Source organism: Rhodamnia argentea, chromosome 1 (assembly GCF_020921035.1).
Source record: "Rhodamnia argentea isolate NSW1041297 chromosome 1, ASM2092103v1, whole genome shotgun sequence".
NCBI lineage: Eukaryota > Viridiplantae > Streptophyta > Magnoliopsida > Myrtales > Myrtaceae > Rhodamnia > Rhodamnia argentea.
The window spans coordinates 36,195,268-36,222,762 of NC_063150.1; the positions used below are offsets into that span (position 1 = coordinate 36,195,268).

Consider the following 27,495-nt stretch of genomic DNA (forward strand, 5'->3'; position numbering starts at 1 on the left):
CTAAGCAGGTGAAAGCAATGTAACGGTGGCAGCCTGTGAGTCGAAACCACCTCCAAAGTAGGGCTTGAGATGTTGGCCGTTCACTTTAAAGGTTCCCTCCTTGTCATTAGCAACTTCAACTGTTCCATAAGGGAAAACCTTAGTGACCGTGAAAGGTCCAGACCATCTTGACTTCAACTTACCTGGAAATAGACGAAGTCGTGAGTTATATAATAAAACTCTTTGACCTATATGAAACTCCCTTCTTAAAATTTGTCTATCATGCCATCTCTTCGTCCTCTCTTTATAGATCTTGGCATTCTCATATGCCTCATTGCGGAGCTCATCCAACTCATTCAATTGCAACAATCTCTTCTCACCAGCTGCTTGCATATCAAAGTTGAGAAAACGTAATGCCCAATATGCTTTATGCTCTAACTCAACAGGCAAATGACATGCTTTTCCATAAACAAGTCGAAAAGGTGACATACCAATAGGAGTTTTGTAAGCAGTTCTATAAGCCCATAATGCATCATCAAGTTTAATTGCCCAATCCTTCCTATTATGATTCACCGACTTTTCCAATATTCTTTTTATCTCCCTATTAGAAATTTCAGCTTGACCACTAGTTTGAGGGTGATAAGCAAGTAGCTACTTTATGTGTCACACCATATTTGTGCAAAAGTGATTCAACTTGTTTATTCAGAAAATGTGTGCCTTGATCACTTATAATCGCTCTAGGCATGCCAAACCTGGTAAAGATATTCTTTTTCAAAAATTTAATCACCACTTTAGCATCATTGCAAGGCAAAGCTACGGCCTCAACCCATTTAGAAACATATTCCACAGCAACCAAGATGTAGGTATTACCATATGAAGGTGGAAAGGGTCCCATGAAGTCCATACCCCAAACATCGAACAATTCACGGATTAAGATATTGTTTAAAGGCATTTCATGTCTCCTAGATATATTACCAGTTCTTTGACACCTAGCACATGCAGCAACATAAGAATATGCATCTCTAAAGAGTGTAGGCCAATAAAAACCAGATTGTAAAACCTTAGCTGCAGTCTTTGAGGCACCAAAGTGTCCTCCCGCTCCGTCCATCATGACAATGAAAGAGAATGTCGGATACTTCTTCATTAGGAATACATCGCCTAATAACTTGATCAGCACATACCTTAAATAGAAAAGGATCCTCCCAAAGATAGTTTTTAACATCAGAAAAGAACTTCTTTCTTTGTTGATAAGTCAATTCGGGAGGAATAACATTACTCACCAAGAAATTAACATAATCAGCATACCGGGGAGTTTCGATTTTTATAGAAAAGAGTGCCTCATCAGGAAATTCATCTAGGATTGGTCTTTCTTCCATAGGAGCATTTGGCAATCTAGAGAGATGGTCAGCTACTAAATTTTCTGTTCCTTTCTTGTCTTTGATTTCCAAGTCGAACTCTTGCAGTGGTAAGATCCACCTAATCAACCTAGGTTTTGAATCTTTCTTTTCAAGCAAATACTTAAGAGCGAGTGGTCGGTGTAAACAATGACTTTGGAACCAATTAAATAAGAGCGGAACTTATCAAAAGCAAACACTATCGCTAAAAGCTCCTTTTCGGTTGTGGCATAATTCAATTGAGCTCCGGACAAGGCGCGGCTTGCATAGTATATGGTTCGAAAAATTCCATCCTTTCTTTGTCCAAGTACAGCTCCACAAGCCGAGTCACTAGCATCACACATTAACTCGAAAGGAAAATCCCAATTAGGCGCAGTCATGATAGGAGCCGAAACTAACTTCTCCTTCAATGCATTGAATGCCCGCAAACAATCATTAGAGAAGTCAAATTTAGCATCTTTTTCCAACAATTTACAAAGGGGTCTAGCAATCTTAGAAAAATCTTTAATGAAATGCCTATAAAATCCTGCATGTCCCAAAAATCCTCGAACAAGCTTCACGGAGGTAGGAGGCGGCAATTTTGAAATAACTTCAATCTTAGCTCAGTCCACCTCAATTCCACTCATAGAGATCTTATGACCTAGCACAATTCCTTCCCGCACCATAAAGTGACACTTCTCCCAATTCAAGACAAGATTAGTCTCCTCACACCTTTGTAACACTAAAGCTAAATTATTCAAGCATGAATCAAAAGATGAACCAAAAACAGAAAAATCATCCATAAATATCTCAATATATTTTTCCATCATGTCAGAAAAAATAGCCATCATGCATCTTTGAAAAGTAGCGGGTGCATTACAAAGACCAAAAGGCATCCTCCTATATGCAAAAGTACCATAAGGACAAGTAAAAGTGGTTTTTCCTTGATCTTCGGGGGCAATAGAGATTTGATTATAACCAGAATATCCATCTAAAAAACAGTAAAACTCATGCCCTGCGAGTCTCTCCAACATTTGATCAATAAAAGGCAAAGGAAAGTGATCTTTACGGGTGGCATCATTCAATTTTCTATAATCCATGCAAACACGCCATCTAGTAACTGTTCTAGTAGGAATCAATTCATTATCATCATTGGGTTGAACAGTCATACCTCCCTTTTTTGGAACAACTTGCACAGGACTTACCCAAGCACTGTCGGAGATAGGATAAATGATCCCTCGTATCAAGCGACTTAATTACCTCGGCCTTTACCACCTCTTGCATTTTTGGATTGAGCCTCCTTTGGGGTTGGATGACTGATTTGAATTGGTCCTCCATCAATATTTTATGCATGCATATCGAGGGGCTTATTCCTTTAATATCTGCAATGGTCCATCCTATTGCTCTTTTATGGTCTCTTAAAACTCGGAGTAGCTTCTCCTCCATCACACCTGTCAAAGAAGAAGAAATAATTACTGGAAGAGAAGAAACACCATTAAGAAAAACATATTTAAGATGAGATGGTAAAGGTTTGAGTTCTAGAATTGGTGGTTCTTCAATAGAGGGTATCCTTTTCTTCAAGTTCGACCCTAATTCTTCGAATTTCGGTGGTCTATGTTGACACCCGATTTTTAATCGGTTTTCCTTTAGTTTTATTTTCCAAAATTTACCAAAAATTCACAAAAATTCAAAAAAATTAAAAAAATCAACATTGGAAGCCTTGGCCAAGCATAAGGAACCAATTTGGAACAAAAAAATAATTTTTCATATTTTTCGCATTTTTTAATATTTTCGGAAAATAGGAAAAATCTTTGAAAAATCATAAAAAATACTTTTCGAAGTCACAAAAATACACAAAAATATCCAATATTTTTATTTTAATTCCCTTTTCATATTGACTTCAAGAAAAATTGAAAATTGAGTTCAATTTTAGGTGTTTCTTCACAATACCTAGAGTTGAATTTGCACAAAAAATACCAATTGAGTCTTTTTATTTGCAATTTTTGCACATTTGGAGTCTAGACATTCATTTGTGGTCCCTTTGAACTTCAATTTCATCAATTTCACCCTCAATTGCGCCAATTGCACGAATTAGGCCAAATCCCCAAATTATTTGCAATTAAGTCCCTCAACTTTGCAATTTTTGAAATTACTTTCAATTGAGGAACTTTCTATACATAATTGGACAACCCCCAGGGTTTTGACACATTCTGAATCGATTGGGATAGGTCTCATGATCCAATTTGGTCAAATTGACATCCAATTGAACTATTCCCCAATTAGGGCGAAATCAAAAATTTGGGGTTTTCATATAAATTGATGGGAAATTTTGGGCAAAAACACATTTCTAGATAATATCTAGGCCCCCGAGTTCAATGTTGAGGTTTAATTGCAAAAATTCCCAGTCAATTTGGATTAATTTTAAAAATTGAGCAAAAATTACCGTCTGAACCGGTTCGGACCGGTCTGACCGCCGGTCGGACCGGTCGAACCGGTCCGGAACAAGATTTCGTCTTCCCCAGTTCATACGTGCATTTTGCAGAGTTTGAAGCTGAGATTCAATGGCCAAATTGGAGGTCAATTCCTATATAATTGAACTAATTACCGTAGGGCTTTTGTTCCTCGAGCACGAACCCGTCGATTGAGACCGGTGACACGGCCAACCGTCGCCGGAACACGGCGGAGTCGCGGGTCAAAGCTCCCGGCGTCCGAAAGTCAACAATTTCAAAATCAAACGCAATTCGTGCTCGTTTTTGACTCAACGGACATCAAACGGCTTTGGACGGAATCTTAACGATTCCGTCACCGTCCGGCGACCAAAACGCGTGCGAGTTGGCACGTGAGAGCCTCGGCAAAGCTTGGCCCGTGCGCGCGCAAATTTGAAAAGTGAGTATAAATAGCAAGGAAGATTCTGGACGCAAGGAGAGGCTCATTTGGTTCGCGAGAGTAAACAGAATAGAGAGAGAGAGTTAGAGATAGAGAGAGGAGCTCTTGGGCGACTCCCTCGTTGGAACTTCAAGCGCACCTGCAAGCTCTTCGTCCGGCGAATCCGGAAGAAACCAAACCTCGAGATCAAGTTCAGAAGCTCGCCCGAGCCAAGGAGAAGCGATCGGTGCAGCTCAATCGTCTTCAAGCCTCCGAAACCGGTAAGTCGGCTTCTCAATCTCCTCACTGTGCATTCATGGCGTCGCGAGTTCATGAGCATGATTGATGCAATTGACGTGTGCGTTTTGATCTTTGAATGTTGCTGATCACTCCCGTATATCCTTTTTACTTCGATTTTGCATAAAATCTGCCAATCGAGTCCGCGAAATCGAACCTCCATCGCCGTTTCCTGTTGAAGCCTGTCTAGGAAATCCTAGACCAAACCAGGTCAATCAGACCTGCAGGTAAGGTTTCTAAACCTCATTCGAGCCGATCCTGTGAATGAATTTGGTAGTTATGCTCTGAATCATCCGATTGAGGTTCGTGATGCCGTAATCGTATATAGCTTGTTTCTTGCGATTTAGCCGGTGACCTTGTTTGATCTTTTGATATGTTGATCGGGAGTGTTGGGCGAGTTGATCCGTTCTGGTTTGGGATCATTCCGGCGAGATCTTACCGTTGGATCTCGCCGGAATGCTTCTGGCCGTCCATTCCGCGTCGTCGCGAGGAAGACGACGACGCCGAGGTGGCGGTCAACGTGGTCAGCGTGCCTAGGTGGCGAAAGAGGATTGGTCCAGCTCACGTCCGAGTCGGCTCGGCCGTTGGCGCGAGCGAGCCGACTCGGACTCGATCCGACGGTCGGGATTATTAGATAGGTTTGATTTATGACCGTCGGATCGTTATTTTGTATTTTCGGATATTAGGTATATTAGTTAGAAAATAGAAATATTCAAAACGGTGCCGTTTCACTTGCGTAATACGTCGTCGTTTTGGGTTCAGAAGGGATAGACGGTCCAGATTAGGTCTAGGTTAGATCTTGGCCGTTCATTAGTATAGATGATACGGTGTCGTTACGGCGTTAAATAGGACGAACGGCTCAGATTTAAGCTAGGGTTAATCGCAGCCGTTCAATGTATTGAGTGAAGCGTCGTCGTTTTGCTTTGAGAGAGAGTAGACGGTCCAGATTGAGTTCTAGATTGCATCGTAGCCGTTCGATCCTTTTAAGGTAATCCAGCGTCGTTTTGTCGAAGGCGAGTGAACGGACTAGATCAAATCCAAGGCTAATCGTGGCCGTCGGTTCAATAGTTAAATGCGGCGCCGTTTTGCTTCGAGACGCACGGACGGCTGAGATTGATTCGCAGATTGATCTCAGCCGTCTATCCCTTTTCTTTATATTCGGATATTAGAAAAACATTTTTGAAAAATCAAAAATAAATAGAAAATAGGATAATACATATACGGGTACCGTATACGAGTTGAGCGGGTCTTCGGGTGGTCGGACCGGGTTTGGCCGGTCGTTGACCGGGTTGACCCGGTCCGGTTTATTAATAAAAAAATAATAAAAAAATAAAAATAAATTTCCAAAAATCCAAAAAAAATTGTAAAAATACTTAGAAAATTCATAAAAATTCCCTGATTTTCATAAAAAATTTCTAAAAATTTGTAGATCGATTCGGGACTCATAAAGTCTGGATCGAAAATTTTTGAGACTTCGAGGGTCGATTAATTTCGATCCGGAAAATTTCCAATATTTTTGAAAACTAAATAAAAATTCCAAAAAAGTAGAAAAATTAGAAAAATTCAAGAAAATCACAAAAAATGAGAAATGGCCACATTCAACTGGCCAAATCCAATTTTTGCGATTTTCGGGTCCCGAACTCCCAAAAATGACCATTCTACCCTTCCGGGCCTTCCGCCCCAAATTTTTACCAAATCACCCCGACACCCAAATTTGATTTTTGTATGGGCCGATAGGGCCATTTTAGACATATTGAACCTTGATTGATTGATTTGATTGATTGCGATTATTTTGATTGCGCATTAATTTTTCTGATTGTGATTGATTAGGATAGAAAATTCCCATCCGCATGAAAACTTAGAATTGTTAGGACCTACCTCACCCGATATTGCATCTGCATGAATTCCTAGGTTAGAAAAACAATCAACATCGGTAACCGAAAGGGCGTCAAATATGAAATTTGGCGTAACCAAGTCCCCGGACCCAAAATCTCCGGTTTTCGCGGAATCGAACGGTTTCTCCCGATCGCTCGGTAAGGTTTTCCGATCGTACCTTCCAATAAATCAATCGGTGGCGACTCCAAAATTGCATGTACACATCGCACATGCCACCCGACCACGCAAGGTCAATTTCGATATTTGAAAAATTTTACCCGACATCGCGATTCGAGTAATGGGTCTTGGGAGAGACCCGCGATCCCACAAAAATAAATATAAAATAATATATAAAAGGGTGGATCGGCTCGTTAACCCTCGCCCCGCCCGGGACCGACCGACGGAGGGTCGCGACAGATCGGCGACTCCACTGGGGAAATCATTTAAGAGGATTTAAGCCGATAAAAATGTTGAGTGTTTTCTAACCCCGTTTTCGCGAGATGCTCTTGAAGGTGAGGTACGTCTAATAACAAAAAGTGTTAAATGTTGATGCGGATGTGAGTTATAAGGGGTGGCGTCTGTGCTAACCATTTTTGATGCGGATATGGAGTTTTGGATTGTTTGTTTATTTATGCAAATTTTGAAGCGGTGTTTTAAATATAAATTGTGGTGCATGTCTTGCATATTTCGAGGATCACGACACTGCACACACAAGCGCCTAAACCCGAGCCGCGAAATCACCTTTTAGGTCGCCATAGATAGGGATCGGTATGCGAAGCTCTTGTGTTTGATTGCACTTGGGTTGACCATATTTGATCCCGCTCGCTATGCAAGATTGATGGTCCTACCCACTTGTTGTTTGATTGCGCTTGTGGACGGCCCATCGATTTGTATAGCGGGAGCCTTTTTAGGTCCATACCCGAGCCTTTTTGATTTCTTTAGAGTTAAACCTCACCTGTCTCATGCGCATGTGAAATGGATGGTTGGTATACCTAAAACCAAAAACAAAAAAAAAGAGTAACATCGGTTGGTAAGGCTTTCTACCCTTTTTATTTTGAACTTGTAAATTTAAATTTTGCATATCATACATTTTCACTACATATCATCAAAATTTGTAAGATCGTTTAAGTGATCGGGGTTGAAAGTCAAATTTTCCTTTTTAGGATAGATGGCGCCCCAAAGTCGTGTTGTTGTACCCGATGTATTCACATGGGAGCGGAGGACCATTCGACGCGAGGACCGAGTACCCGCTTCATTCCGAGTTTTCGGATTTGTTCACGGACGAGAGCTCAACGGACGAAACCGCATCCGTAGCGAGAGTTGCGATTATACCCGATGTGGACGATATTTGGAGCTCGAGCGCGAGAAAGAAAGAATCTGGGAGTTGTACATGAAGTTGGCAAGAAAGCCACGTGCGACCAAGACGGCCCCAAAACACTCCCCGATTAAGAAGAAGGAAATCATCACCATATCCTCCGATGATGAAGAAGATATCAAGCTTCCCGAGATAGTAGAGATTTCATCGGATGAGGATACCATTCCCAATTGTCTAGATTAGTACGACTTTGGGGCATTTTCTAGGTTTCATTATATTTTGAGTCTATTATGTACTTTCATCGACATTTATTGTCCGAACATCTCTAGATACTATCATGTTCTATCTTTTTCGACTTTATTGTATTAGACTTGTAAATTTCATGAGTTGTCAATTTGTGAACGACTTTTTACCCCGATTACGCTTAAACGATCCTAATCAAATTACATGCCATCTTTGGGTGAGATTTGGTCCATAATTACCCTATTTGGCTTATTTGGGTCAAGTGGGAGTAGTTGACCCTCATGTTACCAAAAGATGACATGGAATTTGGTTAGCACATTTGCATCACATTACATGCATATGCATATTAAACTGTGGTAATTGACTTTAGGATCATCATTTTTTGCATTTTTAGATCATGGGGAATGGAGACATCAAAGTCATCCCAATACCGCGCAAGGAACTCGCTATATGGTGGGATCGCCTCGACATCGTCAACAAAGCCTATGTGGAAGGACGTTTGGGACGACTTGTAGATTTGATCAAAGTGGAATACCAACCGGCGCTCATTCAAGCACTAGCCAAGGCATGGGACGCGCAAACAATGACATTCAACTTTCGAGGATTGGAATTGACCCCTACGCTTGAGGAGTATACCGCTATTATCGGGGCCAAATTTGAATAACGTATAGCTCAACCCCCTTTGGACATGGACTCCACTCGTTCGTTATCGAGTTTCCTTCGCCTTAAAACTTCTGAAATTGAAAAAGTTTACAAGTCCAATTCCGACAAATTCACCTTCTTGTTCCTTTTCGATAATTATTCCTCTCTACCCACCGAAACCGGTCATAAATCGGGAAAGGTGTTTATCTTGGCTTTCTTTGCATTCGTTCTATTCCCGACTTCTAGAACTACTTTTGACCCCTCCATAACCCATATAGCCGGACAAGCGTGTTGTCGCTGGGATTATTCGTACATGATCTTAGCTGAGACTTTTCTCTCCCCGAATCGTTCCAAATCTTCAAAAAAGGCCGTTTTCCAAGCGTCTAGCGGATTACTCCACTTGTGGTTCACCTCTCATATAAAAACTTTCCAACTCCGGGTGGGGTGTTATGAGATCAATGAGCACGTTCACCCTCTTAGATCCTTCCTTAAGTGTCAATCCCTTGTACCCAAATACTCATTCAAAAAGTGGGTTGAGCTATTGGACAATTTGAAACCCGAGCATATTAGATGGCGTTTGACTTGGCCCAAGATCGTAGAAGCTCGCATTTCGGGTATTGAAGATAACCCTATTCCCTTATTGGGATGTACCGCGCTGTGGCGTATTACCCCATTCGAGTGGTGAGGCAATTTGGAGTTCTACAAGAGATACCACCGGATGTTTGTCCCGGGATTTTCTCATTTGATATGACACGAGGAAAGCTCACTAAGGAAACAAAGGAGTTGTATCGGGCCCGGATCAAGCTTATTCTTCATGCTTTGAAGAACTCCCCGCCGCAACAAGTTGAGTGGCCGGATTATTTGGATGATGAGATGAACATTCATAGAGCCTCCAAGGAGTATATCAAGAAGTTTAAGGAGTATCGCCAATCAATGGTAGAGCCATATGTACCCGAGTGCGTATCTCCTCGGATTGAAGAGGTGGAGTCATATGAGCCGTAGTATATAGTACCGTATGTACCGGGAGTAGAGCCGTACATTCCCGAAGATCCGGAGCAGTGGATGTCAGAGGAAGGAGAAGACCCATACCATTGGGATTCCGATGGATCAGAAGAGCAAGAAGAGTGGAAGCGTCCCCGACTTGGATAGATCCATTCCCCCATCTAGATTTTACATATTTGTTATCTTTTCGATACTTTTGAACAATTTGGTTTGTAATGAATACATACTATTTCTTTTATGAGCATTTCATGCATACATATAGAAAAGTCAATTACCACGGGTCAATGTCTCCAATCCTTTAAAATTTTACATACTAATTTGATATTCTGAAAACAGGTGAGTGACAAATACGAGGACTCGTAGCAAAACGCACAAATTAAGAATGGAACAAGAGGAGCTCGCACCTCGTGTGGGTAATCTGGAGAACCAAATGAATGTGATCGCCACAATGGTGGCGGAGATGAAGGCAATAATGATTGCAAGCCGGGGGAGATACCCCGCCGACCCTAATTCTCAAGCTCCTGCGGGGCCATCCGATGGAGCGAACGCTAATCCGGCGCCCGCCGCTAATCCAACTACGAATCCGGAGAGACCGCCTAAGGATCCTCCCATTGTGATTGACCTGGAGAAAAAGGAGAAGCAAGTTCTCAAAATGGAAGAGGAAATTAAGAGGCTCGCTAAGATCGAAGAGTGTTTGGCGAGTCGGGGTTATGAACTCTCAAGGTTTGACAAGGTTGCACCATTCGAAAAGATAGAGGTTCCTGCTGATTACAAGGAACCAGACTTTGTGAGGAGATATAACGGGACCGGGTGTCCCAAGGCGCACTTGAAGTATTACTTGCGCCGAATGTCGCAGTTCTCCGACAACATTCCACTCTTGGTTAACACTTTCCGGGAAAGCCTATCCGGGGCAGCCCTGGCGTGGTTCATTGAATTGGAGCCAGAGAGGCTCGCCGATTGGGATAAACCGGCAGACGAGTTCCTTCGGCAATACAAGTTTAACACTTTGACCGCCCTAACTAGAGAGGACCTTTTAAGGACCGTAAAAGGAAAGAGCGAGGCCGTTCGCGCCTACGCCCAAAGATGGAGAGCGTTGGCTGTGCGGGTAAAGCCGCCCGTCCGGAAGAAGAACTAATAGACCTTTTTCTCAAGGCCCTTCCATTTGAATTTTTCGACAAAGCTGAACACCTCTGGGTGTCGGACATTTGCGCACCCGATCAAGGTGGCGGAGCGCCACGAGTGGGCATTAAGAGAAGAAGAAGATACCCGAGGCGCCTTTCAAACGCCAATACCCTTTGAGAAGGGATAATAGGGAGCAAGCGGAGAAGTAGCCTTTGTCCCTAACCCGCCAAAGCCCGGAAATTTCTCGCCTTCAATTCCTACCCAAGGAACGTCCTCCTGGACCGCTTCCAAACCACCGGAATTCGGAAAGAAGAACCAAGTTGTTTTCACCCCACTACCCCGACCCTTATCCAAATTGTTACCCATGCTTTGTTGGAGAATCGCTTAGTTGCTAAAGAGCCACCTAGAGCTCACCCGCCAAAATTTCCTGGGTATGATGAGACCCGGACGTGCGTATATCATATGGGAGAAAGGGGGCATAACGCGGACAACCTGTCTCGCTCGAAGTTCAAGGTGCAAGCATTGATCGACGGAAAAGTTCTGGAGTTTGATAAAGCCGAACCGAATGTGCAGCAGAATCCGCTACTTGAGCATCGCGAGGTGAACGCGATTTTTGGAGGCGAAGAGGATGAGGTTCTGGAATTCATAGCGGATATGGGTAAAATGCGGGATGTCTTGACATTGGCCTCGCAATACCCGGAAGGAGAGAGTATTTCCCGGGAGCAAAAAGAGGCTTGCTTGGAAAAATTGATTAGCTTAGGCGTCATAGGAAGAATGGAAAATGTCGCTTTCAAGGTGACCTACGTGGCGGTAGACATGCTGTCTGAGGAGTTCGCGATGAAACCTACGAGGGGAGCTCTTTTGAAAATACCCTCGGGATATTTGATGAGCATCAAAGATGGTCAAGAAATTGAAGAGATAGACGAATATGAAGTCCGTCTGGATAAGGCCCGCCGAGGTGATAGAAGATTTTTGCAGAAAGCCCTAGAGAGGGGCGAAATAGTTGATAACCTGGGGGAAGATAGTGGTGGGTACAACTTTAAAGTGCTATATTCGGCGCCCCGAGTTTCTTTGTTGACTACGGAGATGTAGTCCCCGATGGGTGGGGTGGAATGGATGACCCCGCAAGTGACGAATTTGTGGGAACGGTCGATGAAGTTAAGGACCAAGCGGCTCCTCGGGATGAACAGAAGAACCAAGAGGTTGATATACGACTTTCTAATCTGGAGACGCACATGCGTCATTTGACGACTATGGTAGCAGAATTATCGCAATTGATGGCCGGGAACAACGCCACAAGAATAGAAGAGAATATGCAGATTCTGGAGATACGGCGGACCATGGAGACACAGAATCGAAAGATCGCTCTACTGCAAGAGCAAGGAGATGACGTGTCGAGGAAAATGGATGAGTTGAAGGAGCTGATTACGCCACTTACTCAAGCAAGAAACGTCCCGCCTCAAGGTGCGAACCCGAGAGTGGTCTTCCGCACGAAGTATAATGGCGCTGGGTGTCCTTCGGCGCATATCTCATATTATCTCCGCCAAATGATTGGCCACCATGAAGATGATGAAACATTGATTCGGAATTTCGGACATAGTTTAACGGGCCCCGCACTAGCATGGTTTCGAGTTAATTGACCTAGGACCGGGTCCCGAGCTGGGAGGATTTATCAGAACACTTCATACGACACTTTGAAGCTGGAATCGGAGGTTATTTCACTAAGGCTAATCTGTTGAACATCCGGAAAGGTGAAGATGAGAGTTTTGAACTCTTCGCCAGGAGGTGGAAGAAACACGTTGTGATGGTGCAACCGCCGCTGTCGGAGAGAGAAATGCTGGAGTTCGTACTAAAGTCACTTCCGGCGGAATACTTTGACCGTATGTATGCATATACCTACTCCTCATTCCAACATCCGGTGGAAATTGGTATGAGAATTGAGGGGATTATCCTAAGAGTCAGAAAGGAAAGACAGAGGGATCGGGACGAAGAAAATGTCGCGTTGATAAGGCTAGGTCCAGAACATAACCCCGATGATGTTCATGAGGATGAAATGATTGGGATGGTAGATGCCCCAATTCGTTTTGTGATTGATTTGAACAAAGTTGATAGCTGGGAGTTAGAAGCTTCTAGTTCAAAAAAACCATCAACATCCGAATCACTACCAGAAAAGATCATACCGGTGAGGATTAAATTACCGCTTTGTGGAAGAGTACAACTCAAAGGCGGTTCATCTGGGATTATGGAATGGGCGAGATTGACGCCATAATGAGATCCGGAAGATGTTATCCCCCGAGAGAAGCGTATTCTGAAAAGAGAATCCCAACTGCGGAAGAGGTTGAGAAGTTGCAATCGGTCGTGAGGACCCGGTGAATATGAGGTCGTTGACCAACTGCGGAAGATGCCCGCACTGATTTCCCTTCTTGGATCTCTTCAAAAATTCTGAAAAGCACAAAGACGCTCTTTTGAAGGTGCTGGATGAGGTGCATGTTCCAGAGACAATTAACGAAGTGCAATTGGGAGACTTTGTGGGTGCTATCCTTCTAAAAGATCAGATATCTTTTTTGGACGAAGATTTCCCGAAAGAAGGGCGAGTCCACAACGGGGCCCTCTACGTAGGCGTGAGGTGTCACGGAAAAGAGGTGCCTCATGTCTTGATTGATAATGGTTCCGCTTTTAACCTGTGTCCACTAAGCACTTTGAGAAGCTTGGGGATCAATGAAGATTTTGTGAAGACATCCAAGGCCACCATCCGGTCATTTGACGAAGTCTCCAAGAATGTGGTGGGAGAGATCGAATTGGACATTGACATTGGACCGGTAACTTTCTCTATACCGTTCCAAGTATTGGATATTCCAAGCGCCTTCACCTTGCTCCCGGGAAGACCGTGGATTCATGTGTCCGGAGCGGTACCTTCCTCTCTGCATCAAAAGTTAAAATTTGTGGTCAAGGGTCAATTGATCACCGTCCATGGCGAGACAGGGCATCGAGCCGCTTTAAAAGGGATGGTCCCATACATTGAACCCTCAAAAGAGGAGGAGCTGAGTTATCACACCTTTGACATTGTATACGTCATGCATGTGTCACCGGATGCAAAGGTGGCTATACCAGAGCTTTCGAAACCCGCAACTATGGCGGGAAAAGTGCTACTCTCGAATGGATTTATTCCAGGTACCGGATTAGGGAAATATGGTCGGGGAATCCGTAACCCTTTGAATTTGGGCTCAAATGATCACAAGGTTGGTCCGGGTTATAATGGAATAGCGAAAAATAACATAGGTCGAGGTCGAGGTCGAAACAATCGTTATGGAGACCGTGGACGCCGTGGACACCAAGGTGGCCGTTTTATAGGTACCGATGTATGGAGAGCTAGAGGAAAAATGTTCCTGAACCCCTTATTCGAGGTATTCTCTAAGGGAGGCAAATGGCTGGAAGATGAAGACATCGCTGAAGATGCAGAGCCGGACTTATTCAACCCGTTCCTGGATAATCGGGTGAACGTGATAATTGAGTGGCCGGACGATGATTTCCCCACCCCCGAGTAAAAGGCTCTTTTCGAACTTTATCTTTTAATGCACTTTGATTACTGCACTTGCTTTAAAGCTTTTTGAATGTTTTAGCACCCTTTGGGTCACATGTCGTGATCCAGGAAGTGCGATCTTGTATTGTTCTTAGTTGCATCTATTAATGAAAATCATCACAAATTTGATTACGGACATGTGGAGCAACGGATTGGTCCGATGATGACAATTGATTCTACCATGAAATTTGAGGCCCGATCCACCATATGATCTTGGATTTTAAATAGCTTTTGAGAACCAGGATGTCCGGAAGATCGTGGACTAGTTCTCCTTTCTTTGTCTAAAAAATTGGAATTTGAAAAATGTTTTCATGATAAAAATCATGCATCCTTCAATTTTATCATCTTTAAATACTAACCTTTCATGGTGCATTTCGGGCATGTCATCCCACCCATACATAACAGGTTAATATGTGACTCGAGATCGGCTCGATGACTATGCATGTGAAGTTGATATAGACGAGGTTGATGTGAGCGATATCAAGAGAGAATGGGATTGTTTGAAGAATCTAAGCCTCCTATTTCTGAAGAACCTAGCACTATTAATTTGGGGGATTCCATTGCGTCAAGGAAGTGAAAATAGGAGGACACTGTCTGCAGCAGATATTTTAAGAATGACGGTGTTACTCAAGGAATATCAAGATATCTTCGCCTGGTCGTATGCTTGACATGCCGGGTCTAGATTGTGAGATTGTGGAGCATGCTTTGCCCACAAATCCTTCTTGCACACCCGTAAATCAATCGCCCGGAAGAATGAATCCCGAGCTGGCGGATAAAATCAAGGAAGAGGTGATGAAGCTCCTTAAAGTTGGATTTATCGAGGCTGTCCCATATCTTGATTGGGTCGCCAATATCGTACCCGATTAAGAAGAAGGACGGAAGAATTAGAATATGCGTGGATTATCGGGACTTAAACAAAGCTAGTCCGAAGGATGATTTTCCCTTACCGCACATTGATGTGCTCGTCAGCGATCTTGCGGGCTTTGAATTATTCTCCTTTATGGATGGATTCTCGGGATATAATCGGATCATGCTTTGAAGGAAGAAGATAAGATCAAGACCTCATTCACTACACAATGGGGAACTTTTTGTTACAAGGTAATGCCATTTGGATTGAAAAATGCAGGTGCAACATATCGGAGGGCTATGGTGACCCTTTTTCATGACATGATACATAAGGAGATTGAGGTCTATGTGGATGATATGATTGCCAAGTCCGGACACTGGAGAAGACCATGTTAAAGAGCTGAAGAAGTTATTTGATCGATTGAGAAAGTATAAGCTCAAGTTGAATCCTGCGAAATGCGTATTTGGCGCAAGATCCGGAAAGCTGCTAGGGTTTGTGGTGATCAGCCGTGGTATTGAAATTGACCATTCCAAGATTAAAGCCATATGGGAAATAGGAACTCCTACCACTGTCAAGGAAATAAGGGGCCCTCTTGGGAAGGTTGAATTATATATCCAGATTTATATCTCAACCTGTCGGAAACGGCGAAACCCTTCTTCAAGCTGTTAAAGAAAGGTGCGAAGGTCAAATGGGATGCGAGAATGTCAACAAGCATTTGAGAAGATCAAGGAATACCTGGTACAACCTCCAAAGTATTGGTACCTCCTATCCCTAACGTTCCTTTAACTCTATATCGACGGTTAATGATGAGTCCCGGGAGCTTTATTAGCTCAAACTAACCCCAAGGATCATAAAGAGCGGGCCATATATTATTTGAGCAAAAAGTTCACAACATCGAAGCCAAATACCCGGCGAAAGTGGAAAGGACTTGCGTAGCATTGGTTTGGGTCCTCCACAGATTGAGGCGACACGCTACATTATCATATAGAGCTGGTCACTGAAAATGACCCTATCAAATACCTTTTAGAGAAGCCAACGTTGTTAGGAGAGATGGCTAAATGGCAAATCTCGCTTTCGAGTTCGATATCAAAACCTCTCCCCAAAAATCTGTCAAGGGAAGAGCAATTGCCGACATGCTAGCCGAGAATCCTCCTAAGGATGTTTTAGAGCCAAACAAGGGAGGTCAAATTCTGAACATATCGGAAGACAAATGGATAATGTACTTTGACGGTGCGGTGAACCTCACCTGGATCGTGCACAGGCGGTTCGATATCCCCTGAAGATCAACATTATCCAGTTTCAGCCAAGTTGGTATTCCCCTGCACCAACAACATTTCTGAATATGAAGCTCGCATACTAGGATTATGATTGGCCATCTCATTAAAGGTGAAGAAGCTCTTGGTATATGGAGATTCCATGCTAATCATTTTACAAACTCAAGGGGAGTGGAAGACAAAGGATCCCAAGCTTATTCCTTATCATAAGTACCTCGAGGAGATGATCCAACATTTTGAGGAGATCACTTTTGAATATCTGCCGAGAACTCAGAACCATTTTGCTGATGCTTTGGCCACATTATCAGCCATGTTACAAGTGCAAAATGGTCTCGAAATAGAGCCATTAAGGATTGATATCTTAGAACAACCGGCATACTGCATGGTCATTGAAGAAGAACCCGATGGAGAACCGTGGTATCATGACATCAAGAATTACCTCTTGAAGGGTGAATTCCCTGCAGACGTCAACCGGAAGATAAAAAGTACATAAGCAAGATGGCATCTAAATTTTTCCTCGGCGGACGGATCCTATACAAGAGATCCTTTGACTCGGTCCCGCCGAGGTGCGTGAATTCCAAAAAAGCAAATCTCATTATGAAAGAGATTCATGAAGGGGAATGTGGACCGCATATGAATGGCCACCTTCTCGCCAATAAGATCATGAGACTCGGGTATTACTTGGTTGACTATCGAGTCGGATTGCAACCAAGCATGTTAGATCCTGTCATCAATGCCGGGTATATGGCGACGAGGATAAATGCACCGCCAACCGAGCTACATCAAATGTCAGAGCCATGGCCATTCTGCATGTGGGGAATTGATATGATTGGTCCTATTAACCCAAAGGCCTCAAACGGACATCGCTTTATTCTGGTGGCTATTGATTACTTCACCAAATGGATTGAAGCCAGCTCATATACCAATGTCACTGCGAATAGTGTGGCTAAGTTTATCAAGCGAGATATCATCTCAAGATATGGAGTGCCAAGAGCCATCATTACGGACAATGGCTCTAATCCGAACAACAAAGTAGTCGATCAACTATTGGAACAATTTAAGGTACGACACCTTAATTCTTCACCTTACCGCCCGCAAATGAATGGAGTCGTGGAAGCGGCAAACAAGAACATCAAGAAGATATTGGCGAAAACTGGCGAGAAATATCGAGATTGGCACGAAAGATTGCCATATGCTCTCATGGCCTACCGAACTTCAATTCGTACTTCAAGCGGGGCAACTCCCTATTCTTTGGTATACGGTATGGAAGCAGTCCTACCAGTAGAGGTGGAAATCCCCTCTTTAAGGATTCTGTCTCAAGTAGAGCTCACGGAAGAGGAGTGGGACCGGCAGAGACACGAACAGTTAAATTTGATTGACGAAAAACGGTTGAGGGCTATCTGCCATGGTCAAAGTTATCGGAAGAAAGTAGCCAGAGCTTTTAACGGGAAGGTCAAGCCCAGAAATTTTGAAACAGGGATGCTAGTTGTGAGGAAAATGCTCCCAAATGCCCAACATCCAGGGGGCAAATTCATGCCAAATTATGAAGGCCCCTACGTGATTCGGAAGGTCTTATCCGGGGGAGCTCTTATACTTGTAAACATGGATGGAGAAGAATTGGCGAGTCCAGTAAATGCGGACGCCGTGAAGAGATATTACCCTTGAAATAAAATTGAGCCTCAAAGCGATTGATGAGCAGATCTCGAGTCACATAGAATTTTGCATTCGCATGACATCTCGCATACATGCATTTGCATACGTTTGTATTTTGTAGGTGAGTTGGGAATCATGAAGAACTCTGCAGAGCAATTAATCAAAACAGGGAAGTTATCTTTTATTTTGGATTTGAAAATTTTGAATATCTCGAACCGATTTGTTTCCTTTTGTTTTTACAGGAAACGGGAGTCGACATCCGAAGGAGGTAGAAAGGAGTCGCTCCAGGATTTGAAAATTTTGAATATCTTGAACTGATTTGTTTCCTTTTGTTTTTACGAGAAACGGGAATCGACATCCGAAGGAGTTAGAAAGGAGTCGCTCCAGTATTTGAAAATTTTGAATATCTTTAACTCGATCGTTTCCTTTTGTTTTTACGGGAAACAGGAGTCAACATCCGAAGAAGACGAGAAGAAATCACTTCGGGATTTGAAAATTTTGAATATTTTGAGCTGATTGTTTCCTTTTGTTTTTACAGGGGACAGAAGCTAATATTTGAAGAAGACAGGTTTGAGGTTCTCTTCCTTTACAAAGAATTTTCATACGCCGTCGTGCTCGAAATTGAAAAACTTGGATTCATAGAGTCACAAGGCCCTTTCAAAGAGACATTCATTACAAGTTTCAAAAACATCTTTTGAATATATCTTTTGATGAGAACATTTTGCAAACGATGAATTTTGATGAAAATGCCCCGAGTTTCTATAAAAAGAGCATGTTTTGAAAGCTTTTCAAAAGACTGGTCCTTCGGATGAAAAGAGGCAAGCATTATCTTCAAACACGTCCCCGATACACTTGAGTGATGAGTGAGAGTGATAGAGCGAAAGAGCTTAACCTCGGGACGTAGGGGTCATTCGCGGTGATTACATGGATTGAAATGATGAAAGGCATTTCCATTTCAAAATTATCCATACACATTTATATCCCTTGATAACCAATCCGAGCCAAAAGGGAGAATTTTCTGAATATAACCCTGTCAAGAACCACCCCGCACTGGGGCATATTTGGAGGTTCATTGGATGATTTCTTGGAGAAAAGATCGGGTAAGACTTTATTGTGCTAACTCGCATCAATCTTTTTGTGATAGCTTCAGGTGATTTCTAGCAGAGACTCGGAACACCTCAAAGTGAAGAAAAGCACTTTATTTCTATATCCCAAACACTTACCCTTTGAAAAGCCAATTTGAGCCTTTGAATATTCATTTCTAAACCCTTGTTGGTGATCACCCCCCCACACCGGGGCAAAGCAAAGGAATAACCAGCAATGAATCAAAAAGTATGATCGGAAGAACTTTGAATTTTGATACCGGTCTCAAAAGAGCCGATCAATGCAAAAATGATGAAGAACGAAAGGGCTAGAAAAAGCAAAGTGCCTGGTAAAAGCAAGGCCAAAGCCCATGAAAAGAACACCCGAAAAGGGGCAAATTCGAAGAAAAATCATCAAGATGAAAAGAGGAAAATCCTCAAAATCAATTGGAAAAAGAATGATCATGAATCTTTCGCAAAAGGCAAATGAAAGCTGGAGAAATGTCAAGGTGATCACCAAAGTTCACCGTCTTTTGAAAATATGGCCGTTCTTAAAGAGCCCACCTTAAACCAAGATACAACCTGTCACCAAAACTTTTCTGATCTAAGAGGTGTTTCGGGTCGATGCAAGAAATCATACGGGAAGCTACCGCTTAAAGAGGTAAGTACAATCCTGTCTTATCATGACTTCGGGGTTCTTGACTTGTAGACCCGAAGAAGCTATTGTTGATCAAAATTCATTTCTAAACCTCAAAATGAATATCCATTAATAAGCCTTTGACCCGGCCCGAATTACGGTCCCTTTTAAAATGCCTTCTCTGATTAGTCAGATTGTATGCATCTCGAATGATCCCGAAACCTCAAGGTTAGGTTTTACGTGAGCAGATTCGAATTTTAAGAAAAGCCTTTCCAAAAAGGTGAGAAGCCCTCTTGGATGAAGGAAAACCCTTTTGGAAAATTTTTAAAACAACCTTTTTGTAGAACACTCGGGATGTGTCATTCAAAATCCATCCCCGGTGGAAATTCGAGCTTGTGATTGGATACATTTCCTTTGCAAATACACTTTGAAAATTTGTCTAAAAATTCTTAAGTTTCTTCCCAGGACTTAGAATTGTCATTCTAATGATGTTTGATTGAACTTTCTGCAGGTTCCCTAGTGATCCCAAATCCTCGGAAAAGTTGCATTTTAAGATTTGATTAACTTGGATTTTTCGCAGGTCTTCCGGAGTCCCCAGGTCCTCAGATTCCCCTTTTTTTAGAAAATTTGAAATAGGGTTTGAGCTCTGCTAGGTACACTAGTCAACCTAGGTCCTCGGATGGCATAGTAGAACCGTGCTTATTTAAAATTTGATTAGGTCTCGAGATGGCACCCTCTCGGACGGTTAGTAGCTGGAGAGACGAAAACCGATCTGCTTTTTAGAAAATTTGAAATAGGGTTTGAGCTCTGTAGGTACACTAGTCAACCTAGGTCCTCGGATGGCACCCTCTCGGACGGTTAGTAGCTGGAGAGACGAAAACCGATCTCGCTTATTTGAAAATTTGAAATAGGGTTTGAGCTCGTAGGTACACTAGTCAACCTAGGTCCTCGGATGGCACCCCCTCGGACGGTTAGTAGCTGGAGAGACGAAAGCCGATCCGCTTTTTAGATGGTGAGTCCCCGCATGGAGGATAGCCAATCTCTTTTAAATAGGTGAAACCCCTTTGTTACAAGGGTGAACCTCCCCCTCGACGGTTAGTAGCTGGAGAGACGAAAGCCGATCCGCTTTTTAGATGGTGAGTCCCCGCATGGAAGATAGCCAATCTCTTTTAAATAGGTGAAACCCCTTTGTTACAAGGGTGAACCTCCCCCTCGTACGGTTAGTAGGTTGGAGAGACGAAAGCCGATCTCGCTTTTTAGATGGTGAGTCCCCGCATGGAGGATAGCCAATCTCTTTTAAATAGGTGAAACCCCTTTGTTACAAGGGTGAACCTCCCCCTCGAACGGTTAGTAGCTGGAGAGACGAAAGCCGATCCGCTTTTTAGATGGTGAGTCCCCGCATGGAGGATAGCCAATCTCTTTTAAATAGGTGAAACCCCTTTATTACAAGGGTGAACCTCCCCCCTCAGACGGTGAGTAGCTGCATAGACGAAAGCCGATCTGCCCCCCTTTTTAAATGATGAATCCCTAGTGGATAGTCAAACCCATTTTAAATAGGTGAAACCCCTTTGTTACAAGGGTGAACCTTCCTTCCAAATCTTCAAACCACCACTCGACATCATACGGACGCCGACCATTGCAAATCTCGTCGCGCCATTCACAGGTAATTCCATACACCGAATCTTTCAACCTCGGATCGACAAATCTCAAACCATAGACAGGTGAGCTACGGGTAAGTCTCTCTCTCTTTTCATCTCTATTTCACATGAAATGAGCATAAATTGGAAATAATTCCCCACGGAGTCGGAGCTTTAAACAGCGAAGGAAAGGCAATTGGATGTCAAGACTAGTTTTTTAGATTTTTCCCCAGCAGAGTCGATTAAGGATCCAGGTGTCACCTTGTCTTTGAAAGCAACCTCTAACCGAGATTACTTTCAAAGAGGGGCGTTTATTGACACTCGATTTTTAATCAGTTTTTCTTTAGTTTTATTTTCCAAAATTTACCAAAAATTCACAAAAATTCAAAAAATTAAAAAAATCAACATTGGAAGCCTTGGCCAAGCATAAGGAACCAATTTGGAACAAAAAAATAATTTTTCATATTTTTCGCATTTTTTAATATTTTCGGAAAATAGGAAAAATCTTTGAAAAATCATAAAAAATACTTTTCGAAGTCACAAAAATACACAAAAATATCCAATATTTTTATTTTAATTCCCTTTTCATATTGACTTCAAGAAAAATTGAAAATTGAGTTCAATTTTAGGTGTTTCTTCACAATACCTAGAGTTGAATTTGCACAAAAAATACCAATTGAGTCTTTTTATTTGCAATTTTTGCACATTTGGAGTCTAGACATTCATTTGTGGTCCCTTTGAACTTCAATTTCATCAATTTCACCCTCAATTGCGCCAATTGCACGAATTAGGCCAAATCCCCAAATTATTTGCAATTAAGTCCCTCAACTTTGCAATTTTTGAAATTACTTTCAATTGAGGAACTTTCTATACATAATTGGACAACCCTTAGGGTTTTGACACATTCTGAATCGATTGGGATAGGTCTCATGATCCAATTTGGTCAAATTGACATCCAATTGAACTATTCCCCAATTAGGGCGAAATCAAAAATTTGGGGTTTTCATATAAATTGATGGGAAATTTTGGGCAAAAACACATTTCTAGATAATATCTAGGCCCCCGAGTTCAATGTTGAGGTTTAATTGCAAAAATTCCCAGTCAATTTGGATTAATTTTAAAAATTGAGCAAAATTACTTTCTGAACAGGTTCGCACCGGTCTGACCGCCGGTCGGACCGGTCGAACCGGTCCGGAACAGTACTTCGTCTTCCCCGGTTCATACGTGCATTTTGCAGAGTTTGAAGCCGAGATTCAATGGCCAAATTGGAGGTCAATTCCTATATAATTGAACTAATTACCGTAGGGCTTTTGTTCCTCGTGCACGAACCCGTCGATTGAGACCGGTGACACGGCCAACCGTCGCCGGAACACGGCGGAGTCGCGGGTCAAAGCTCCCGGCGTCCGAAAGTCAACAATTTCAAAATCAAACGCAATTCGTGCTCGTTTTTGACTCAACGGACATCAAACGGCTTTGGACGGATTCTTAACGATTCCGTCACCGTCCGGCGACCAAAACGCGTGCGAGTTGGCACGTGAGAGCCTCGGCAAAGCTTGGCCCGTGCGCGCGCAAATTTGAAAAGTGAGTATAAATAGCAAGGAAGATTCCGGACGCAAGGAGAGGCTCATTTGGTTCGCGAGAGTAAACAGAATAGAGAGAGAGAGTTAGAGATAGAGAGAGGAGCTCTTGGGCGACTCCCTCGCTGGAACTTCAAGCGGACCCGCAAGCTCTTCGTCCGGTGAATCCAAAAGAAACCAAACCTCGAGATCAAGTTCAGAAGCTCGCCCGAGCCAAGGAGAAGCGATCGGTGCGGCTCAATCGTCTTCAAGCCTCCGAAACCGGTAAGTCGGCTTCTCAATCTCCTCACTGTGCATTCATGGCGTCGCGAGTTCATGAGCATGATTGATGCAATTGACGTGTGCGTTTTGATCTTTGAATGTTGCTGATCACTCTCGTATATCCTTTTTACTTCGATTTTGCATAAAACCCGCCAATCGAGTCCGCGAAATCGAACCTCCATCGCCGTTTCCTGTTGAAGCCTGTCTAGGAAATCCTAGACCAAACCGAGTCAATCGGACCTGCAGGTAAGGTTTCTAAACCTCATTCGAGCCGATCCCGTGAATGAATTTGGTAGTTATGCTCGAATCATCGATTGAGGTTCGTGATGCCGTAATCGTATATAGCTTGTTTCTTGCGATTTAGCCGGTGACCTTGTTTGATCTTTTGATATGTTGATCGGGAGTGTTGGGCGAGTTGATCCGTTCTGGTTTGGGATCATTCCGGCGAGATCTTACCGTTGGATCTCGCCGGAATGCTTCTGGCCGTCCATTCTGCGTCGTCGCGAGGAAGACGACGACGCTGAGGTGGCGGTCAATGTGGTCAGCGTGCCTAGGTGGCGAAAGAGGATTGGTCCGGCTCACGTCCGAGTCGGCTCGGCCGTTGGCGCGAGCGAGCCGACTCGGACTCGATCCGACGGTCGGGATTATTAGATAGGTTTGATTTATGACCGTCGGATCGTTATTTTGTATTTTCGGATATTAGGTATATTAGTTAGAAAATAGAAATATTCAAAACGGTGCCGTTTCACTTGCGTAATACGTCGTCGTTTTGGGTTCGGAAGGGATAGACGGTCCAGATTAGGTCTAGGTTAGATCTTGGCCGTTCATTAGTATAGATGATACGGTGTCGTTACGGCGTTAAATAGGACGAACGGCTCGGATTTAAGCTAGGGTTAATCGCAGCCGTTCAATGTATTGAGTGAAGCGTCGTCGTTTTGCTTTGAGAGAGAGTAGACGGTCCAGATTGAGTTCTAGATTGCATCGTAGCCGTTCGATCCTTTTAAGGTAATCCCGGCGTCGTTTTGTCGAAGGCGAGTGAACGGACTAGATCAAATCCAAGGCTAATCGTGGCCGTCGGTTCAATAGTTAAATGCGGCGCCGTTTTGCTTCGAGACGCACGGACGGCTGAGATTGATTCGCAGATCGATCTCGGCCGTCTATCCCTTTTCTTTATATTCGGATATTAGAAAAACATTTTTGAAAAATCAAAAATAAATAGAAAATAGGATAATACATATACGGGTACCGTATACGAGTTGAGCGGGTCTTCGGGTGGTCGGACCGGGTTTGGCCGGTCGTTGACCGGGTTGACCCGGTCCGGTTTATTAATAAAAAAATAATAAAAAATAAAAATAAATTTCCAAAAATCCAAAAAAAATTGTAAAAATACTTAGAAAATTCATAAAAATTCCCCGATTTTCATAAAAAATTTCTAAAAATTTGTAGATCGATTCGGGACTCATAAAGTCTGGATCGAAAATTTTTGAGACTTCGAGGGTCGATTAATTTCGATCCGGAAAATTCCCAATATTTTTGAAAAATAAATAAAAATTCCAAAAAAGTAGAAAAATTAGAAAAATTCAAGAAAATCACAAAAAATGAGAAATGGCCACATTCAACTGGCCAAATCCAAATTTTGCGATTTTCGGGTCCCGAACTCCCAAAAATGACCATTCTACCATTCCGGGCCTTCCGCCCCAAATTTTTACCAAATCACCCCGACACCCAAATTTGATTTTTGTATGGGCCGATAGGGCCATTTTAGACATATTGAACCTTAATTGATTGATTTGATTGATTGCGATTATTTTGATTGCGCATTAATTTTTCTGATTGTGATTGATTAGGATAGAAAATTCCCATCTGCATGAAAACTTAGAATTGTTAGGACCTACCTCACCCGATATTGCATCCGCATGAATTCCTAGGTTAGAAAAACAATCAACATCGGTAACCGAAAGGGCGTCAAATATGAAATTTGGCGTAACCAAGTCCCCGGACCCAAAATCTCCGGTTTTCGCGGAACCGAACGGTTTCTCCCGATCGCTCGGTAAGGTTTTCCGATCGTACCTTCCAATAAATCGATCGGTGGCGACTCCAAAATTGCATGTACACATCGCACATGCCACCCGACCACACAAGGTCAATTTCGATATTTGAAAAATTTTACCCGACATCGCGATTCGAGTAATGGGTCTTGGGAGAGACCCGCGATCCCACAAAAATAAATATAAAATAATATATAAAAGGGAGGATCGGCTCGTTAACCCTCGCCCCCGCCGGGACCGACCGACGGAGGGTCGCGACAGTCTAAATCTCAAAAGAGGTGGATTTGCTTCCAAAAATTTTGTGTCTTGCTCCACTTCTTCAACTTCGGCTTCTCCCTTGCTTGGCCGAACCAAGCATGCCTCTAACGGGTCTTCAATTGTAGCTTTACTAAAAGCCGATTCCACAAGCTTATCAACTGCATCAACTCTCAAACAATCATTCGGTTCAGCAGCATATTTCATGGCTTTGAACACATCGAAGGTGACTTGGTCATCTTGAACTCTAAGAATTAATTTTCCTCGTTGCACATCAATTAGAGCTCTCCCTGTTGCTAGAAAAGGTCGGCCTAGGATGATCGGAACCTCGAAATCCTCCTCCATCTCCAAGACAATGAAATCTGCGGGGAAAATAAACTTGTCAACCTTAACTAGAACATCCTCCACTATTCCTCTTGGGTATTTGATCGATCGATCGGCTAATTGAAGAGATACAGTGGTTTACTTCTCCAAAACCTAATTTCCCGAAAACAGAGTGAGGCATTAGATTAATACTTGCACCTAAATCACACAATGCCTTATCAAAATAAGAATTACCAATAGTACAAGGAATAGTAAAACTCCCTGGATCTTTCAACTTTAGTGGTAACTTATTCGCAAAATAGCTGAACACTCCTCATTAAGCTTCACACGGTTTCATAATCTTCCAATTTTCGTTTGTTTGCTAAAATCTCCTTCAAAAATTTAGCATAACTAGGCATCCGGGCTAAGGCATCCGCAAAAGGAATATTAATGTGCAATTTCTTAAAAACATCAAGGAATTTAGAGAACTGCTTATCTATTTTGTGTTGCTGAAGTCTTTCCGGGTATGGAATTGGCGGCACATATGGCTTTGGATTATCCGGAAATAACTTGCTTCGAGGTGGATCAGCTTTGCGGGGCTTGATTTCGGGTGCTTCGGCTTCAGGTGGTGTGGTTTCTTTCTTTTTTTCTGTTGCTTCATTAGACAAGTTTCTGCTAACTTCTTTCCCACTCCTCAAGATGATTGCTTTTGCATTCTCAATTGGATTCTTCTCGGTGTTCTTGGGAAGGGCACCATACGGTCTTTCGGACAAATGATTCGCTAATTGGCCAACTTGCTTCTCCAAATTTCGAATAGATGCCTCTTGATTTTGGAACCTCACATCAGCACTTTTAATGAAGTCTTGAGTTGTTTGAGCTAGTTTAGTAACCATCTCCTCAAGATGGATGTGATGTTTCTCCTCAAGAGGCCTAAATGATGGTGGCGTTGGTCTCAGCCCTTGCTGGTTTTGGTTGCTCCAGGAGAAATTTGGGTGATTTCGCCATCCAGGATTGTAAGTGTTTGAATAAGGGTTGTTCTGTAGAGGCATGCTGAAATTTCCAACAAAGTTAGTATTTTCGGGAGGATGTGCAAAAGGATTACCTACTTGACATTCGCTGCTAGCATGGCTTCCATTACAAAATTCACAAGTTGAGCCTTGAATCTTCAAAACCGAGTCGATCTTTTTGTTTAAAGCAGCAAAGTGTGCGGCAATGGCATTACTGTCACCGACTTCATAAATTCCACTTGGCTTTCTAGTAGATAGCCGCTCGATCGGCCATTGGTAGCTATTAGATGCCATCTCTTCTAAAAGATCAAAGGCTTCCTTAGGTGATTTGTTGTTCAACGTCCCTCCAGCTGCAGCATCAATGGTAGACCTCAAATTCGGCATCACTCCATCATAAAATGTATGCACTTGCATCCAAACCGGTAGACCATGATGCGGACAACGCCTTAGTAATTCTTTAAACCTCTCCCATGCTTCATACGGAGATTCACCATCCATCTCGCACAAAAGTAGAAATATCGTTACGCATCTTGGCAGATTTAGCGGGAGGAAAGTACTTACTAAGAAATTTTTGAGCTAAGTCGTCCCAAGTCGTGATAGATCCCGGGGAAGGGAAGTTAA

General features: G+C 42.9%; 1 non-coding gene and 1 pseudogene across 1 annotated transcript; one reads left to right on the top strand and one right to left on the bottom strand.

The window, feature by feature from the left end:
• LOC125314949 lies at nt 1-27,372 on the bottom strand (annotated as a pseudogene).
• LOC125313629 lies at nt 27,299-27,406 on the top strand. The gene has a single exon (XR_007197285.1). It is a non-coding gene; the product is annotated as a small nucleolar RNA R71 (small nucleolar RNA).
• The last annotated feature ends 89 nt before the right edge of the window (nt 27,407-27,495 follow it).